Source organism: Grammomys surdaster, unplaced genomic scaffold (genome assembly GCF_004785775.1).
Source record: "Grammomys surdaster isolate TR1022 unplaced genomic scaffold, NIH_TR_1.0 150, whole genome shotgun sequence".
NCBI classification, from domain to species: Eukaryota; Metazoa; Chordata; class Mammalia; order Rodentia; family Muridae; genus Grammomys; species Grammomys surdaster.
Genome location: NW_021604608.1, coordinates 22,389,564 through 22,397,161, shown reverse-complemented (window position 1 = coordinate 22,397,161; position 7,598 = coordinate 22,389,564). Strand labels below are relative to the sequence as shown.

Below are 7,598 nucleotides of genomic sequence, written 5' to 3'. Positions count from 1 at the left end.
GTATTTATTCTTTTATCATCATCTCTAGTTATTTGTTTAAACCAAGGTCCTTTAATTACCAGTCAACACTGCATGAAGTAAAAGAAAACATGCTCACATTTGTCAAGAATGAATAGCAGTTCTTGTTGAGGTTCAGTCTGGTCTGACTCATTATTCACAGTGTGGCTAAGAATGACTTTTCTTTACAACAGATATGGAGAACTTCATTAGTAAATTTCCTAATTAGTCTGGTTTTAAAAGATAAACACATTGAGGTATGAAGACAGAATGATCAGTTTTCCTAAAGGACTATAGTCGCCTTTCATTAAAAAAAAAAAAAGCCTAGCTCCAGGATTCTACTGACGTACATAATTTCTAGTAAATAATCAGAACATGACAGATATGTTTCTGAATTATAAATCACTGAAACCATATTAGAATGTGGCTTCTGGAATGGTAAGCATAAAAGTTATTTCATTATTCTTTTCCAAACAACAGTTAAATACTTGAAAACCGTATTTGGATATAACATTACTTTAATAACCCCAAATACATCACTGTCATAAAACCAGCATTTTTTTTTGTCTTCCACATCCTCACAAAGACCTGGAAAATACTGAACAAGCTGTGTGTCCTACAGTAATCTAGTAAATGACTCCATACTCATTAATTTTATTTACACTGCATGAATTAAATTATTTGTTTAATATATGTTATGACATTTACACTGATTATTTCTTTGTTCTCCTGTTTTATCAGCACATTAGCTAAGGTGTCCACAGGAAACACAAATCTTTTAAAAGCAGGTTTAAGAAAGAGTAGACAACAGTAATCAAAATGACAAGAAATGTAGAAATCCCATATCATCACCTCAAAATCATCACTCCAGGATAGCTGGACAGGAAAAAGCAGATTTATCAGGAACACGTGAGAACTGTGACTCCTTTGGAGGTTGAATAACCCTTTCCCAGTAGTTGTCTCAAACCATTGGAAAGCACAGGTATTTTCAATATGATTCTAACAGTATTAAAATTATAATTATAAAGTAGCAGTAAAAATGATTTTATAATTAGGGGTCACCCCAAAATGAGGACCTTGCCCCTAAGTGTTGCCAGTGTGGCTGCTCTGTCACATGAGTCAGTATGTGGCAGAAAGGATAGTGGTTATGCCTGTGTTCTGACCTGTGAACATCAGAATGATTAATAGCTTAACTTTCCCTAAAAAGAATCAAGACTAAGCTAACCACTAGTCTGGTGTCATGGGGCATGGACAGGGAGCTAACTTGAGATGAACACTAGTCTAGCACAGAGCAGATATGGGAGGAGGGGACAGCCCATGCCTGAGATGAACCCTGCTCACTGCCATAATACATGGATGAGTCATGCCACTCCCGAGACTACTCCTGAGATGATGGCAGAGACTCAAAGACTGGGGCTCTACTAAGAGGAGCAAGTAAGTGTGGAGAAATGAAAAAGAAAGTGAAACAGAAGGATATGTGCTCAACGAAGAGAGACAGAACTGGCAACTCAAAGGTAGTGAGCATCAGCCTGATATGAGTAGTAGGCGATGCCACCTGAGACTATGGTGGGATCCTGGCCTGTTCTGCAACTGAGAGCCACATCTGGCTCTTTGGCCCTTCAGCAGAGGTCTGTTACCACAAAAGCCAAGGTAGATATCCCTGGTTTGGTCCTCCACCCAGGGACAAGTTGATGTTTGAGGGCTGTGTAGAACTGACTCAACCCCTCTCTCACCTAAGCATCATGGGAAAGTTGGCCCTGGAGGTGTCAGAGCAGGAGACCTGACCCTGACCCTAGCCGGTTGCATTACTCATGAAAGCAGGAGCCTTACACATTGCCAAGTTGCAGATGAGCAGCCAAAGGATATGAACAGGGAAGAGCTGGACTTGCCACTCATCTTCCCTGTGGTGGTATAGGTGGATGAGGGAGAGGTACCCTTCTGCCACCCTCTACTTGCTCCTCACTACCTGACACAAGTAGGACACCTGGCTGGGAGCATGAGAGCAGGATAGTTGACCCTACCCCTCACCATCGGCAACACTTGGGAGAATCATTCATGCTCCTTGCCTGGGCATCACAGTAGAGTTGACCTCATGGCAGGGGCTCAGGTGAGATGGCCCTGAGGGTATGAGCATGGGAGAGCTGGTCCCATCACTAGTCTTGAAGGGTGGTGACATGAGCAGGCAAGGCTGAGATATCTCCCCATCACCCCTTACCACTTATGGGCAGGCAGGAGAGCTGGCCCCAAATTCATCATAGTGGCAGACCTAGCCCTACACCTCGCCTTCTGCAACTCAGCTGAGAAAAACAGTAGAGCTTGTCCAACATGTGGGGGTAGGGGTGAGGGCGAGCCCTGAAGACATGAAGGCAAAATAGAGAACCTTCTTCTTGTTTAGTCTGCGGTTGATTGGACAAGGGAGAAATGCCCTCCTCCCTTTCCTCTTCCCTTGTCACCTATGGCATGTGGGGAAGCTTGCCATGACATCATGAAAGTGAGAAAATTGATCAGATCCCTCACTGGCTGCAATACTCTTGACAGCCTACATTGCTCTTCACACTGTCAGCACAGTAGAATTGGCCCTTGATATTGGGGTTCTAGGTAAGCTACCTCATCAGTGAACTGCTGAAGTATATGAGGGGCTGGTCCTACAGATCCCAAACTACAGGATCTCCATGACCCAAAGCGGGATATCCAAGAGGAGTCCCAGGGAGGTTCCAGTATTGATAGAGCAGCAGAAGCCAGAGGCCTCATACCAGACCAAAGAGTCATTGCAATGAACAACTGAAAGCACAGTGTGGACAAAGCATATACAGTGGACACACTGTGACACAATACAGCTTCTACAAGGAGATTTTTTTCCTCTGTTGCAGGAGAGGTTGCAAGGGTGGAGGGTGGTGGGGGAAGATAAGTAGGATCAGGGAGCATGATATGAAAGCTACAAAGAACTAATGAAAAGTATTTATTTTTTAATGAGTAATTATAAAAGGGATTGCAGCATTAGAAAGCTTGAGAATCACTGATCCAGAAGAAATCTAGAAGAGAAGTGGAGAGGTAGAATATGAGGCCATGAGGCTGAGTAGATATTCCCACTGACAGATTGGCAAGACAGAAAGGTGAAATGGAAGCAGTGGACTCCAAAAGGCTGAAGGCCAGTTACACTGGTCTGGATCCTTGTGATTCTAGACTCACTGCCAGATGGTAACAAACACAATTTTCTCTTGGCGGAAGAAAATATCTCCAAACTAGAAATGTATATTTAGATTATATTTGTAATGCCTGGTACAAAACCAAAAATAGCAGAAATAAGAGTCTATAAAACAAACAGAACAAAATAAAAATGAGAGAGTTATGGGCTGGAGCAATGGCTCAGTAGTTGTAAGCATATGTTTCAGAGGATCCAGGTTCAATTCCCAGTAAATAATGAAAGCTCACAGCCATCTTTAAGTCTAGTCACAGGAATCTGAAACTATCTTCTGGATTATGTGTTCACAAACATACATGCAAGGAAAACACCCATATAAAGTAAAATAAAACATCCCTCTAAGGAAAAAGCAATCTAGGTTACATGATTGTTATGTATAGGTTTTACTATAGTCAAAACTGTGACTTTGTCAGACTTTGTTTTTTTATCAATTTATAGCTATATCATATGTGTATGGTATATAGTGGAATTAATTTATTTTCTATTGATGCATGAGTTACAACACTAATTGAATAAGCCAGAGATGTTGGAAGGTATAACTAGCAAAGCCCAATGATCACGCTGACAAGTCAGAGTCCACTCTGGAGAGGAAAGGTAGGAAAAGAAATGCATGAAATGGTGTGATGATATTAACCACAACAAATGAACCACACATATTCTGAATATTAGCTATGAACTACAACAATTTATAAGGTAGGAAATCTTAACACCTTAAACATCTAACACACACACACATACACACACACACACACACACACACACACACATACATATGATCAAGTGTTTTCTTTCCTTCTTACACATTTTACATGTTTACATGTTTAAGATATCCATCTTGGAAAAAATGGTGCTCAAGATGGTTAACTAGAGTGAAACAATATAAGAGAGAAAGAGGAGAAAGTAGCAGATGGGAGTAGAGGGAGAAGAAGGGGGAAGAGGGAAAAGGAGAAGGAGGGGGGAGGAAGGGAGGTTTTGTGGAAACAGTCATTTTTTTTCACTTGGGTTCCTGCTGAGAAGGCCAAAGCCAGCTAACAAATACATGAGGTCTCAGCTGGCTAAATGATTCAATTGGCAAAAGTAGAAGTTGCTGACACAGTCATAAGAAAAGATATATTTGCAAAGACCCATTGCTGCCTCTGCAGATTGCACAACAATGTTCTACACTGCCCCTGAAATGTCTTGTAGCTCTCCAGGTAACAGAAGTGATTCAAAAAACTCTTTGCTGTATAGGGAAGGTATACACGATTGTATTTTTATCTGCTTCTCAACCATTTTTTCTGTAAAACATCCACAAAGATGAGATAGTTTTCACTTCAAAAATTTTATAAGTGCAAAAAATGGTGTGCGTGGCATTTCAAATTGATTTTGACCTGTGCTCATGGGATAAAATGTGGCCACACAAGCAGCGTTCTAGAGAATTCAGATTCCTCTGACTTATTCATGTGAGAAGTCTTCTTTCATTTTTATGCTCTTGCAATCATTAAACTTCAAGGCACCATAATTTCATGAAGCAAGTCGTAAAGACGTTGCTCACCTAGAATTTAGATGTTTATTTTGTACTACTTTTTATGATTTTTAAAATTTGTATTCTAGGATTAACCACACTATAGGCAAAGCTCAGCAAATGAATGTTGATTCGTGCTTCGAAATGTAGCAAAATTCATGTTCTGGGGACTCCTTTTTCCCTAAGTGCTATCTCTCAAGATATTGGTTTCCTCTTGGTGCTACATTGATGCTCTGCACATTTTAAATTTCTCCCTCTCTGCTGTACTCACATCATAATGTTAGTGTATTTTATTTAGTTTGACATAAATCAAAAAAATAGATAAAGAGACTTGGTCAATAAAAAATTTTGATTGTAAACATGTCGTAGTTCATACTATCTTGAAAGTATAAATTCTTAATTTGAGAAATTAACAGAGACCAAGTTGTTCTACTTCTCTGTAAAAGGGGAAAGAGGCAGTGAATTGTGTTCTCCAACTCGAGTGAGCTACTCCCACCTCAAGTGTGCTACTCCTATCACAAGTGTGCTACTCTACCTCAAGTGAGTTACTCCCATTTCAAGTATGCTACTTCCATCACAAGTGTGCTACTCCCATCTCCTGTGTTATTCCACCACAAGTGTGCTACTCCCACCTCAAGTATGCTACTCTTTGCATTTCCCTTTATGTGATATTATTTATGACAGACTGAAGTTTTAGGCTGAATTTCAGTGTGTGAAAAGAGTTTATTTTTTTCTTTAAGAGTTCATTTTATTTTGAATTTACTATGTAGATGTGTGTCGGTGTTTGGGTGTGAAAATCCAAGATCGATATTGCTGGCAGGGTTCATGGATCCTGGAGTGTCTCTCCTTTGTTTGCACATGTTAAACACCTGTTTTTTTTTTTTCAAATACTTTCATTTTTATTTGCTTGGTTCCTCCGTCCTCATCCCTTACATCCTCCCTTTCCATCTCTCTTCCTTCTCTAGCTTCTTTTTCCCCTTCTTCAGGCAGATTCATATTTGTCTAAAGCCCTACTTCTATAATCTCATTTAATCTTTATTGTGTTTTAAATGTCCCTGTACTAAAATACTACCATATTAGATATTAGGAATTCAACTTTGAATTCAAATGGAACACAGCTTGTGCCATGAGACTAAGATTTAACTCCTGCATGAACAAAATGAGAACTAAGAAGACTTCAAAGTCTCCAAGGATGAAAGGTTTTACTGTGTGTAGGTAACATTTCATGTTCCGATTCAGGGCACTTTTATCCCAACAATATATTTATTGTTTCTTCAAAAGACAAGTTCATCTGTAAAACTAAGCAGAATTGTAACCATGTGCACAAAAGATTGTGCCATCTCAGCCAGTTCTACAAACTGTAAGGAATGAAAAAATTAGGCGAATATTAGGGGTTGACCTATTATTGATTTCAGAATATGATAATAAATACATTTTTGGTGGGTCTACTTCTCTCATTTCATTATTCTATTTGTACACTGCTTAGTTCTGCCAACCGTTTCTACTTGCAAAATCAACCATTTCTTGTTTTCTACACTTCCTCTTCCTCTTTCCTCTCTTCTTCCTCCATGTTTTGATTTGGGGTGTACATAACTAGATATTGTCAATGTAACTAGAGTGTTCAGTTGAGGAAGAACAAAGTGCATGAACTTTAAACAGGAAAAAAATGGGAGTTGAGTCCATAAAGTCTAAGAGTAAATGTGAAGTTTGTTATGAAATGGAGAAGAGTGAACAGCTCACACTGAAGTGAAACAGAGAATGAGAAATGTGAGTTTCCAGATGAACTTCATAAAGGAAACTAGCTCAGTCCTCAAGATCTGTTATCCTAATAAAATGTGTTCATGTTCTTTTTATCATAAACAACTAAATTACCCATATCTACTCTTCAGGGTCAACTGACATAGTTTGAAAACTTGTAGACGAAAATAAACTAATATGTACAAAATACATTTTAACAGATTAAAAAAATCAGTTGTATTTCAGAGGTATCTATAGTTGGGAGATGAAGCTGATGGTGGAAGCCAGTGTTTAAAATGTGAAATTTTGTAACTCTGTAACTTCCTTTAAATATTAATTAAATTTTACCTTGGAGATTACAGATGATTTCACTGAATTGCTAGAAAAAAAAGAAAGAAAGAAAGAAAGAAAGAAAGAAAGAAAGAAAGAAAGAAAACAATAGTCAGCCCCCCTTGGGAAATAAGAGATTGAAATAACACATCTAACAGGCTTTGTGTTCATCTAATCTGATATGCCAGCTGCTCTTGTGGGCTGGGGGTGGGGGGCGGTTAGAACAAAGACAGCGGCAGAAAAAGAGCTTGTGAAGGTGAAGGTTCCTGAGGAGGCAGCCATCTGAGATAAGGACTGGGACGTTATAGAAAAGTACCTATGCCAACACTGTGTCCTTGGACTTGTGGCCTCTAGAAGGAGCAGAAAATTCATTTCTGTATTTCAGATAACTCAGTTTGTGATATCTAACTATGAGATATCCATGAGTCACTCTCCATCATTATAAAAATACTTTAACAATTATCTTATAAAGAAAAATAAATAACCTGTCTCATTTGTTTTTGGACTCTGGAAAGGTGACTCATCACGGGACTGAATTTATCAACTACAAAACAAAAAAAGAAAGGTGTCTTTCTTTAGCATTCAAAGGCATTCACTCAAGACCTTCCGTAAGACTCTCCTTCAAAGATTCACCCTCTTCCAAGTGTTCTACAGTCAGGACTATGCTTTTAATAAACAGACATTTAGGATATAGTGACTACCTAAACTATCTCATGATCTCTAGGAATCTACAATACCCAGTAAAATTTAAAGTTGTTTTTTAAAAAAAACTACATTTATAGAAACTTTTTTGTTGGAAGATGTTCAATATGCATTAACATATGATAT

The 7,598-nt window shown here is 38.7% G+C and overlaps 1 pseudogene; it reads left to right on the top strand.

Annotated features, from left to right (window-relative positions):
* The first annotated feature begins 1,073 nt into the window (after nt 1-1,073).
* LOC114619550 lies at nt 1,074-1,194 on the top strand (annotated as a pseudogene).
* Nucleotides 1,195-7,598: the final 6,404 nt, after the last annotated feature.